Here is a 12,392-nt window from a genome sequence, read left to right as displayed (position 1 = left end):
CCGTTCTTTCTCATCTTTCATTCTGAGAAAGAATTTCATCTTCTGGTCATTTTCAGTCAGATCTTTGGTTAACAATGCTTTGTATTTTTTTTTCTCTTATTTGTAAATTGCCCTCTTTTCTATTAGAGTGTTGGTCTTTCTCTTATTGAATAGTAAGAGCTACTTCCATATTAAATAAAATGACTCAGGTTACAAATTGCAAGGTTCTTTTCTTTTTGTTATTTGTCTTCTATTTATAGATTTCTGTGTGTGCATATGAATCTGTGGATTCGGAAGCCGTTGTTCTCCTGTAATTATATCAGCCTGTTCCTTTATAGAGTTAGGAGCTTTATGAGGACCAGGTTTTCAACAGCACGTGCCTGTGAAATGTTTGCAGTGTCCTCTGACACCTGTCCCCTTTTGGAATAGCCCTTGTTCTAAGTGCTGGCATCAGAGAGGGCTATGGCATCACTTCTGCTTCTAATCTCTCAGAAGGGCTTAGTCACCTTCCGAATTCACAGACAAGTCACTGCAAATGGGAATTGGTGCCACGTGCTCTTTCACTGGGCCGCATCCGCATGCCTTCCTCATTCATGGAAAGCTGTGTGGAAGTTGGAAGGGACTAGTTGGTGTAGATGTTTTGCAGGGTGAATCATATTGTCCCATTGATATGCTGGAAGTGCACTGATGTGTTCTCAAAAAACTGTAGCACCCACCCCAGATGCTAATACATAGTTAAGAAAATGCCACAGCCTGTTGCAGCTGCCCAGTGACAGCAGCTTTCCATGCAGTGGCACTCCCTGAGGGGCAGCAGGCCAGGCAAGCCACCTCCAGAGCCAGCTGCACAGGGCCATTGCAGGTGACCTCATGTCTGGGCCCTGGCTCTGGCGTGCCTAGCTGAAGCACCTGCAAGCTCTCAAGATTTCTGTATAAAGCACTGTCCTTGGGCTCTGCTGTGCCTGCTTAGCCCTCCTTATACCAGGGGCAGAGGAAGAAGAGAACCCACTACACTTACAGATCTCTAGACACTTCCTTGGCTGTCGCTACCAATTCCCCCCCCTATCAGAGTCTGCGGTAGGGGAGGGAGAGGGCCACACTTGTGCCAGCGTCCAAGGTGGAGTCATGGAGACTCAGGGTGGAGTCTGAGCACAGCCTGAGGGCCCCAAACGCGGTGCTGAGGGCTTCTTACAAGCACCCTGACTGGGGTCCGGGAGGAGACCCGAGGTGCTGTGCTTTATGAGGAAGTGTTGAAGAAGAGCGAGACTAGCAGCTAGAGCAACCCGCTGCCACCAGCATGGAGCCGGCTCTGTGGTGCACACCTGGGCCCTCGACCTAGGGTGTGGGGACAGTCTGTCCTGTGGCCTGAACCTGGGCTGCTCGACAAAGTGCACCACAAGTCTCGTCACGTAGGAGAAGATCAGTGAGTTTCCCCTCTGCCTACTCAGGGCCACTCGGTCTCCCTGTCCCCCGCCTTTCTGTTCAGTACCACAAAAGCCAGACAATGAGTTAGCTGCAATACCACTCTCCTCAGACTGTCAGGGAGGAAGAGAAACCAAATATGGACCAAACCCAGGTCTTTTTTGTGGTCAAAGCTCACTGGGAAGTAAACTTTAAGTCTTGCTACCCACTCAGCAATCTACGTCCCCGCCAGTGGCTGCTGATAAGATGGAGCCCTCACGAGGAGATAGCCTGAGAGCTGACCCTAACTAACAGATGGCCACCACTACTGACGAGCTGGATCTGAGTTGGGCAAGCTGGCTCAATCACAGGAATTATGAGTCCATTCTTCTCCCTTTTCATGGTGTGGGGATGCGGGTGATAGAATAGAACATCTCTATTTTCTCTCTCAAGAAGTAGTTGCCCAGCTCTCCTGTGTTGCAGGCCTTAGCAGAGAGTGAGAAGGAGGCACTGGATGTGTTACATCTTGATTTTGCAAGGGTGCCTCATGGAGTCACTAAAGACATCTGTGGGAGGCTGATGGTGGCCCTAAAGACATCTGGTCCTAATCTCTGAAACCCATGAACATTACATTACACAGTGAAGACTTCACGAAGTCTTCCTGGATGTCGTTATATATACCGGGAACTATGATGGAAGCTGAGGGAAGTTCTGTGGCACACACAGAAGAGGAGAAGATGTAAAGGGGGAACACAGAAAGATGGAGCGATGCCAGAAGGAAAGAGTCCTCACACAAGGGAACAGCACAGCCACCAGCCACAGAGCACCATGGTCAGGAAGCGGAAGAAGCGAGAGCCACTGGGGGGTGTGGCCTTGACTCTGCCCCAAAGAAGTGTGTGCCAAACTTCTCACCTCCACAACTGTCAGAGAATAAATTTGTGTTTCTCTAAGCAAAGTTGTGGTTCCTGGTCACAATAGCCGCAGGGCCAACTTTGTAGGTATAGTGGAAGCCTGGGTCTAGAAGACAGTTCAGGTGAGTAGAGTCACAGCTACCTGCGCAACACTCACTTGAGAAATGCTTACTGAGTGACTACAGTGCTCCAGGCACAGGACAATAAGCTTGCTATGTTTGAATAAGGCAGACAGTATCCCTACTGATGCTGTAGTGGGAGGCAGTGGGTAAATAAAAAGTGTAAAGGGGTGATTTTAGCTAGAGGTAAGTGTTTTCAAGAGAATTAAATAAGGCAATGTGGAGTTCGTGGGAGTAGGAAGGCCTTTGTGATACCATATTGTGTGGGCTAAATCCTAAATATCAAGAAGGAGTTGCCTTAGACCAAAGGCTTTCCAAGGGGAGGAGGTTTCCAGCGCAAAGGCCCTGGGCTGGGAATGAATGTGCTTGAGAAACAAGTGGCAGGACCAGTATGTTGGGTCATTTTGATTGTCAACCCAATTGAATTGAGAAGTGCCTGAGAAATTAATAAAGCACAGTGTGGGTGTGTTGGTCAGCTGCATCCAGAGCCCCTTAGCATGGGGGACTGAGCAAGGAGCTCCACCCCAAATGTGGCTGATACCATCCAACAGGCAGGAGGACCAGATGGGACAGAAGGGGAAGAAGGCGGAGGCCCACCGGAGCTTCCCCTCCCCAGCCCCTGCCTCGCTCCCCGCTTCCTCCTCTCTGAGCAGCCCTCCTCCACCAGGCCCTTGTACCATCATATTCCTGCTTCACCACAGTCCTATAAACAGTGAGGTCAGGTGACCTTTGACCACAAGCCCAAATAAATCTTTCCTCCTTTGTCTCAGGCATTTTGCCACAGCAACAGAAAGCTAACACAACCAGATCTCACCAAACCCATGTAGAAAGCAAGTACCCATGAAAGGCTCAGGGGTCTGTCCCAGGTCCTCTCCTATAACTGAATCGAACATAAGAAATCTTGTTTGTAAAGCTTCTGGTAAGACTTACGTAATATTTGGTTCTAGTCAGGGATTAGGGTTTAAAATACCTCAGTGAACTTGCACGCCCCCCCCCCAATAAAATTCGTCTGGTACAAAAATGTGACTTTGGATCCAACAAAATGATTTACCTGAGTCAGAAAGGGACCTCACCTGAATGTGGGACTTGGCAGACCCAGAGCTCCACATCAGCAAAAATGGGGTGAGGCTCAAAAAAGGTGGAGCACTTTTACAGATATTTTTAACATTTGGGGTATGCTGCAAGGCTGGGGAGAGGTAGCCGGGGCCTATTCCCAGAGTACTGGGTGGGCAGCACCTGACAGGCAGCCACTGGAGCAGTTCACTCACGTGCTTGCCCACACATGAATGTGTAATGGGTGGCCTGGCCACGGGCTGGGCTGGAGATAACAGTGCACAGGGTGGAAACACCTCCTGACCTCACAGAGCTGCCTCTAGCTGGACGTGGTGGACCGCATTGGGTAATTATTGTCTTTTTACTGTATTAGATTTTTTTTCAGAAGATGAAACTATTTCATAGTAATAAAGTAGCAAAGTCAAACATTATGGAAATATATAACATAATAAAGAGGAACACAGAAAAAAAAAAAAAAACAACAAAAAAAGGGCCCGAGCAAGCTTCCCAGAGCCAGGCTCTGTCAGCAGGTGGTGGCACATTTCTCCAGCTGTCAAAAGCTTATGTGTTACGAACTTTCTGCAAAGCTTTATTCCAGAGGGGCTCAGTCCTTCTTGGCAGCTGCCTTCCTCATGGCGGCCAGCACGTTGCTCAGTTCCTCACGCTTCCTCTTGGCGCGGATGTGCGTCCCCACCCTTTTCTTAATGAACTTGAGGGTGCACTTGTCCTTGGAGACCTTGAGCAGCTCCATGGCGCGCCGCTCATAGGGGGCGAAGCCGCACACCTCCCGGATCATGTCCCCGCACAAACTTGGTGTGTTTGGTGAGACACCCCGGCGGCAGCTGTGCCTCGGTTTGCTCACATTCTTAGTCACCTTGTGGCCCTTGTTGAGGCCCACGGCCATGGGATAGCGGAGGGCCTTGGCTACCCTTTTTCAATGGTTGCTGTGGCGGAAGCAAAAGCTTATATGTTATGTGCTGTAAAGGCACAAAAGTGATGGGAAAAAAGGAAAAAGATCGAAGTGTATGATAGGCAAGTACAAACTCCCTGTGGTGAATGTGACCACTTTGTATACCTAAAATGTACCAATAAACTTAATTTTTAAAGAAGCACAAAAATTGATTCATATTCCTCTGGTTTTTATTTTTAGTTTTAATATATCTTGATCATCCTACATGAACACACAGACATCTACTTCATTCCTTTTAATACCTGAATATTATTCCAGTTTTCACAATTATAAAGTATGTTGCAAAAATGATTATTCTATATAATTTTTACATAGCTGTGGGTATATAAAGGACCAATTCATCAAAGTAGAAATGGTGTGTCAGGGCTAGCCAGGTAGCTCAGTAGACTGAAAGTGCCTGCTTAGGCAAGCGAAGGGACTGGGGTTTGATCCCTGGCACACCCTGGGACATGCTGAGACAGCGAATGAGACTGGGTGTGGTGGCGCCTGCACCTGAAGTCCCAGCACTTGGGAGGCTGAAAACAGGAGGACCACTCTGAGTCTGATCTGTGTAGAGAGACCCTGTAGACCCTGTATTAAATACATTTTTCCAAAAAAAAGAGAGGCTGGGTAGATGGCTCAGTAGAATAAGCGCTTCCCTGGCAAGTGTAAGGGCCTGAGTTTAATCCCTGGTTCTGCCAAAAAAAGAAAGAAAGAAATGGTGTGTCAGCCAGGCAAGGTGGCATATACCTGTAACCCTAGTGCTCAGGAGGCTGAGGCAGGAGGATCACCATGAATTCAAGGCCAGTGGGGCTGCATTGTAAATTCAAGACCAACCTGGACCACAGTGTAAGAACTTTTTTCAACAAAAGTGTGAATGAGTATGAGCAGTAAGTTACATCATAGACACTGCTGTATCTTACCACTTGGTGAACTTGAATGAGTATAAGAGAAAGAGCATGTTTCCTTGCAGCCCCAACAGCACCGAATGTTATCAGTAATTTTAATCTTTGCCTGTCTGATGGGCAGCAGACCATCGTGTCTTGCTGTCCTTTAGATGAAGCATTGTGGACCTACAGTGGAGATCATGATTAAGCAGAGGTAGGCAGGGAATTTCACAGAGACCTAGTTAAGAGGTTGGAGATGCTGGGCTCTGAGGTCATGGGTGTGGGCAGGGTGACCAGGCTTCCAGGCAGTGCCCACAGCCAGTGCCAAGACCCATGGGAGAGATAGCCCTGCCTCGCCATAGGCCTGACAAGTGCCCCGGAGCAGGGAACACGGGAGAATGAAGAGGGAGGCAGGGGCCGAACCTTTTATTGGATTTTAAAATCCAATAAAACCTTGGATTTTTATTCCAGGAGAGAGGAGCCAGTGGGAAGCTCACACTTGGCATGGTCCGATTAGTGCTTTGCATAGACCCTTCTGGCTGCTGTGAAGGGAACAGACTGGGGAGACAGGGAAGGGCAGATGGGAGCGTGTGGCAGCTATTTCAGATTGGGGCTGGGGTGGCCGGGACTGGGCAAGAAGGCCAGTTCTGGAGTGGAGTGGGGGGCTGGGAGGGCTGTTTAGGCCACAGACCCATGGGAGTGGTCTTGGATGGGGAGTAAGGGAGAGGGGCCACCTGGCCAACAGATGGAATGGGATTGCCCTGGGGCTGAGGGGATGTCAAAGGGCAGGCGAGGGTTACAGCCCTGCTCAAGAGCAGCCACCGAGCTCCTGTCTCTTGGGCTCACAGCCCACCCAAGACAGGCTGGCCACAGTGACCAACTGGGAGAGCGCCTGGGCTGTGGCCCTGCTGGGGTCTGCGATGCATGCCAGCTTGGGAAGATGGCACAGTGCCAGGTGGAGTTGAAGTCCTCTTTCATGGAGTCTTTGGGGGATCTAGAGCGATGGATGAAGTGGTCCCAAGAAAGGCTGCAAAGGAGAGGCTGGACCTGGAAGTCAGGAGGGGCCACAGCCAGGAGGAAGGAAGAGGGCGAGGGCGAGACGCTGGTGCAGGAGCTGCAGGCTGCAAGGACTTCACGGTGCTGAAGGCAGTGGCTGTGCCTGTCCTTGAGTGAGACAGCCTTTGAGCCTTCCAGAGCTGAGTTTGATTTCTCCGCTCTGATGTCAGCTGAGTGACCTTGAACAAGTCACTGACGATCTCTAGATTGTGCTTGCCATAGACATCGTAATATTTATACTGTTTATATATTTATGTATTTTAAAATGTATCAGTTATTTAATTAGGTTCTTAGTAAGAAATTTAGAACACTAATTTATGAGGTTAAATTCCATTTGTCAGAGCAAAAAGAGATCTCAGGTAGCCCCAGAACTGAGGAACAATTTTGATTTTTGCTAAAGTCTGTGAGTGTACCACTTTCTGATCCACCTTGCACTGCTCTGAGAAAGTTTCCGCAGCTTCTTCTTGAAGTAAGCATCAGTGAGGTGTTTGGGGATTTTCACTTTGCTGATATCGATTTTTGTAGAGGTGACAATGACAGATTTCTGGTGTGTCTTCATAGAGGAACATGATTAAGGCTGAGAGGCCCAGTCATAAGTAACAAGCCACTGGCCAACTGCTTCAGGAAACCACTGTCTTGCCCCTGTGACACCCGGTGAGGATGATCAAGCTGGTGCCAGGAGTGATGCTAGCTCGAAGTGTCCTCACATGCTGACTGAAGGGTTTCTTGCCGTGACTCAAGAGCTTTCGGGGTACATCTTCAGTAGGGTAGTATCTAGGCATTTTTTGAAGCTTAACCACCCGGGTACCTCTATTCTTGTCCCCACTGACTGGTTTTGTGATTATGACAAGAACTTTCTCCTTCTTTTTCTTCTCAACCTTTGATTTAGCGGTTGTGTACTTTCTCTTGTACAAAGCTTTCCTGGAATACATAGCAGATTGGGAGTACCTACCAATTCCACTAACCAGGACAGGATTTCGACTGCAATGGGGCTGCCCCTTCTTAGACTTTTTTTTTTTTAATTGAGAAACAAATATCAATGAGACACTTTCCAAGCTGATTAATGGGACATTTTCAATAATTAATACAATGCATATTGTTATCTTCTCAGCAGACATTCACAGCACAAGAAGCAGCCAGGACATCCCGTCCAATCACTACTACTACAAATCCTTCCTCTCACTGAACCAAGCGAAAGCAGCCGTACATCTATCCTAACTCTTCTGTATATACAAATACAAAATGGTCCTTCCTCTGTATCCCCCCTCTCCAGTTCAGTCCTGTCAGAGATGGGTATTCTGTTGGCATCTAAATATTACAGGTGCTTGAATTCAGCAAAACAATCCCACACAGTCCAGTAGCCCACAATTGTAGTGGGTTATCTACAGAAGTTGTTGACTCCTTCTTGGACTTTTTTGCCTTCACCTTACCCTTTTTACCAGTACTACTGGCAGAAGCCTTCTTAGCTTCGGGTGTCTTCTCTTTAGTGTCTGGCTTCTATTTTTTCACCTGCCATCTTGCAAGATGGGAAAGAGAACTAGGTTTTATACTGCTTATTTTTTGAGGTCATTACAAGAATCAAAGAGATATGCATGAGAAAGGAGAACACGTTTGCAACCCAAAACCAGCCACCAGGCCTGGGAGACAGCAGAGCAGCACAGCCCCTACCTGGCAAGCACAAGGTCCTGAGTTTGATTTCTTATACCAAAAAAAAAAAAAAAAAGAAAGAAAGAAAGAAAAAAGTCATGAGAGACCTGGTATCCAGAATTAAATGTTGAAAAAAAGAAAAAACATCTCCTATAAATCATTAAAAAGACATCCAACCAATAGAAACAGGCAAAAAATAAATTGAATCGTTAACCGAATACAATCAACCAATCAATAAAAGAGTGAGACTCCACACGTGGGTGAATGCTTTGGATGCAACACTGAGCAAAAGAAGCAAAACAGATGTGTGCGTGCAACACAAGTCAGGGCGCTTGAAGCCCAAAAGCCAGCCATTCATAGTGCAATAAAACACTACACACACTCATCAGATTTGCAGCATTTGAAAAATCTGACAGTGGGAACTGCTGGTGAAGACATGGAGCAACGGGACAGCTCTGCTGCTGGCCAGGCAGAGATGAGTGCAGCCATTGAGACAATATTTTACCCTTTTTTTATCTTTTACTTTTTAAATGTATTTAGTACAGGGTCAACAGGGTCTCACCACACAGATCAGACTCGTAGTGACCCTCCTGTTTTCAGCCTCCCAAGAGCTGGGGTTACAGGCATATGTCATGACACCCAGTCTCAGCCCGCCCCAGAGGCAGAACCCGCGTGGCATGCCAGGGATCAAACCCTGGTCCTTGCATCTGCCTAAGCAGGTGCTTTAGTTCACTGAGCTATCTGACTGGCCCTGGCCTTTTCTGATAAAAAGGAAACCATGTACATTCCACAGCCTCACATTTCTATTCTTGAGTATGCATCTCTAGGAGGATAAAGAAATTGTATAAATACAATGTTGAGCACAAGAAATAATATAGAGCATATGATTTTACTTTAGAATTCAAACATATGCAAAATTAAACTATAGGTTATGTAATACAGTTTATATTTTGGAGCGCATCCTTCCTGCTGAGCTGGGGTCTGCTGAGCTAGAGGCTGGTCTATTTCTTGACCTAGGAGGAGGAGAGTTATACAAGCTTTTGTTGTGCGATTGTTCATTATACTGTACATTTGTTTTGAACCCTTTAATCCAAGAGTATTTCATTCTACACTTTAAATAGGTTTTAAAAGAAGATAGCTAACACTTGTAAAATGCTTGGCATAGTGCCTGGCCCATATTAAGAGCTCAACAGATGGCAATTTTATTTACTGATATAACCCAGTTGTTAGAGCTGCCTTGTCTCCTAAGCAACCCTCCAGCTCCTGGACTGTGCTCTGTCTCCATGAGGCTTGGTTCTGAGGTTCAAATTCTGGGCTCCTGTGCTTTCCACAGTAGTCTCAAACCCTGTTTCTTACAGCAGTGTTTCTCAGTTGCGGTGTGGGTTACTCTGCTGCCTCAAACACTCCCCCAGTGTACCACAAAAGGTTGGCAATGTGCAAAATGTTTTTGTAAGCATGTCCTTTGTTGTGCATTTCCAGACAGCTGGATTGGTAACCCAAGTTCCACGCAGTCAGGGCAGAGCCAGACCCAGCCTGTTGGACCAGAAGTCAGGAGTTAGGCTGGACTGATGCAAGCTGGTGTCAAAGAAAAGGGACCTTCTGAGTTTGAGAGAAGTAAAGACACATCCACACAGTGATGATTCAGAAGGGATCAGATGAATGCCAGGATTACAGTGACTGCGATCTAAAGCCTCATGTGTACAGCCCTAAATTCTCAATGTCCACAGGAAGGTTGGCAAGCACTGACTTAGGGTAACCTGAAACTGTCTCTCTTCCTTGCAAGCCTAGTAGAGGAACTGCCATTCAGCAGTTACCAGGAGGGCTGTTGTGTACAACAGCTGCTTATAATACCAGGTGGCTATGAGCAGTGCCCGTCAGGAGCCAGGTAGAGTGCTGAGATGTCATCCTGACCTTTGCTTGCCATTGCAGCAGGGATGGCTGAGGCAGAGGAGTGCAGGAACTTGCTTAAGTTCCCATGGCAGTGAAGGGCTAGAGCCAGAAGAGGGATTGTTCTTGTTCTCTCCTTCCAGAGGGAGGTGTAGTCCAGGGTTTGGGAGTTAAATTGATCCAGGTTTTGTTAATAATCAGCAAAAATATCCTAACAGGCCAACCCGATGTGGAGTAGGGAGTTCTGAAAAACAGCAAACGCTCTTCATCATATATGTTTTAGAAGAGATTCCTGCACTGGGCAGCAGGTTGGACTGAATGTCTTTCAATGTCCTTCCAGAGAAGCCAAGATCGCAAGTTTGGTCTTGAAAGAGCTTCAGACAGGGAGCTGGACTGTATGCTCAATTTCTTTTAAAATGCATAGCCCCAAACTGCAGGGCTGTTGGAGTGCTGCTTTCATGTTGAGTTTCAATAGCATCTTCAGAGCTTCGAGGCCCAGTCAAATGACTCCCTACGGGTTTTCAGTTAGGCGTTAGCTGATGGTAGTTTTTGCATGGAGCTGTTGGCTGGCAACGAGATACCTTTCTGAGCGTCAGAAGAGACATGATTTGCATGAGACACGTTACCCCACACTCCGTGCTTTAATTTCAGACCAGAGGCACTGATTGCTGGCTCTTTCCAGCCAGGCCTCCCATGAGCCCCATGTGTGCGCTGGGAACACTACATGTGGGGCAATGATGTTTGGTAGCATTTAGGCTGTTGTGACTCTGCCTTTTTTGCTGAAATGATGTCTGGCTTTGTTTCCAGGGTTACAGAAGCATCCTTGGTCTATTTCTATGACTGTGTCCAGCAGAAACGTGTGGCTTTCTGGTTTTCAAAGCCTCTGCGACTGCTCCCACCAACCCCAGGATAAAGGAGGCACGCGGCCACATCTCTGGTTGGAGTTGGCTTTGGTTGAGCCTTGGCTGTGACCTGGCAAAGCTGATGTAGTTGTGGTTATTTGACATTGGCATGGCATTTTTCTATGGGCAGAGCAGAGTTGGGTGTCATTTTTTAAGGTCTTTGGCTAATAACTATTTAACTAAATGTGTAGAGGCTTAGGAACTGCCATATGTACAGTTTATCACTGTACAGTTAAGTAGTTCATTTGATATGTTATTACATTGAGTTTATTGAACAGTACTTTTATTAGACATTACTGTTTAGAGCAATTTTAGGTTCCCAGAAGCATTTAAGGAGAGTACAGTGAGTTTCCATCACCCCTTGTCCCTCACAAGCACCAATCTCTCCTGCTACCAATATCCTCGTCAAAGTGACACTTCAGCCACAAGTGATGCGCTACCCTGGTGCATCGTAACCTCCCAGAGTCTGTAGTTCACAGCAAGGTTCACCCTTGTATGTTCTGTGGGTTAGGATGACACGTGCCCAACATTCCAGCATCATCCTCTCTCTCTCTCTCTCTCTCTGGTGGTCCAGGGATCAAACTCAGGACCTTGTGCTTGTCAGGCAAGGCAAGCACTTATTCCACTGAGCTATCTCTCTGGCCTGCTAGCATCATCCAGAGCAGCTTCTCTGCCCTAAAATCTCTTCCACGTTCCACGTATCCCCCTCCCTCCTCCAGCTCCTGGCACTGCACCTTTTCTCCCACTGTCTCCCTGGTGGTCCCTTTCCAGGGTGTGACATGATTGCAGTGATAAGGGATGCAGCTTTTTAAGATGTGCTCTTCCACTTAGTAATATGCACTTGGGCCAGCCAGATAGCTCAGCGGACTAAAGAGCTTGCCTAGGCAGGCGCAGGGACCAGGATCCAATCCCCAGTGTGCCGTGCTGGCCCTGCCCTTGGGGCACACTGAGATGGCAAGTGAGCCTGGGTGTGGCGGTGCACACCTATAATCTCAGCACTTGGGAGGCTGAAAACAGGAGGATCATTATGAGTCTTATCTGTGTAGTGAGACCGTGTAGACCCTGCAGTAAATACATAAAAATAAATAAAAAAGCAAAACAACTAGAGTAATATCCACTTAAGGTTCTGCTGTGTCTTTCCAAGGCTTGACAGCTCCTTTCTTTTCAGTGCTGAGTAATATTCCCTCGTGTGGATGTACTACAGTGTTTTGTTGTTGGTTTTACTTTGGTCCTTTATCCTAGGTAAGGACATCTTGGTTGCTTCCAAGTTTTGGCAAGTATGAATAAAGCTTCTTTAAACATCCATCTTAAGGTTTTTATGTAGATACAACTTCTCAACAATTTTGGATAGACACCAAGGAGCACAATTACTGGATCAAACTGTCTTCCAAAGTGGCTGAACCATCTTGCATTCCCACCAGCAACAGATGAGAGTTCCTACCCCCCTTCTACTGTATCTGCATTTGGCATTGTCAGGGTCTTGGATTTTCACCAGCCTGATAGGTGTGTGATTGTGTTTTGCTGTTGTTTTAATTTGCATTCTCTAATGGCATTTGCTATTGAACATCTTCTCATTTGCTTTTTTTTTTTTTTTTTTTTTTTTT

The sequence above is a fragment of the Octodon degus genome, unplaced genomic scaffold, assembly GCF_000260255.1.
Source record: "Octodon degus isolate 3935 unplaced genomic scaffold, OctDeg1.0 scaffold00068, whole genome shotgun sequence".
NCBI lineage: Eukaryota > Metazoa > Chordata > Mammalia > Rodentia > Octodontidae > Octodon > Octodon degus.
This window is presented reverse-complemented; position numbering follows the sequence as displayed.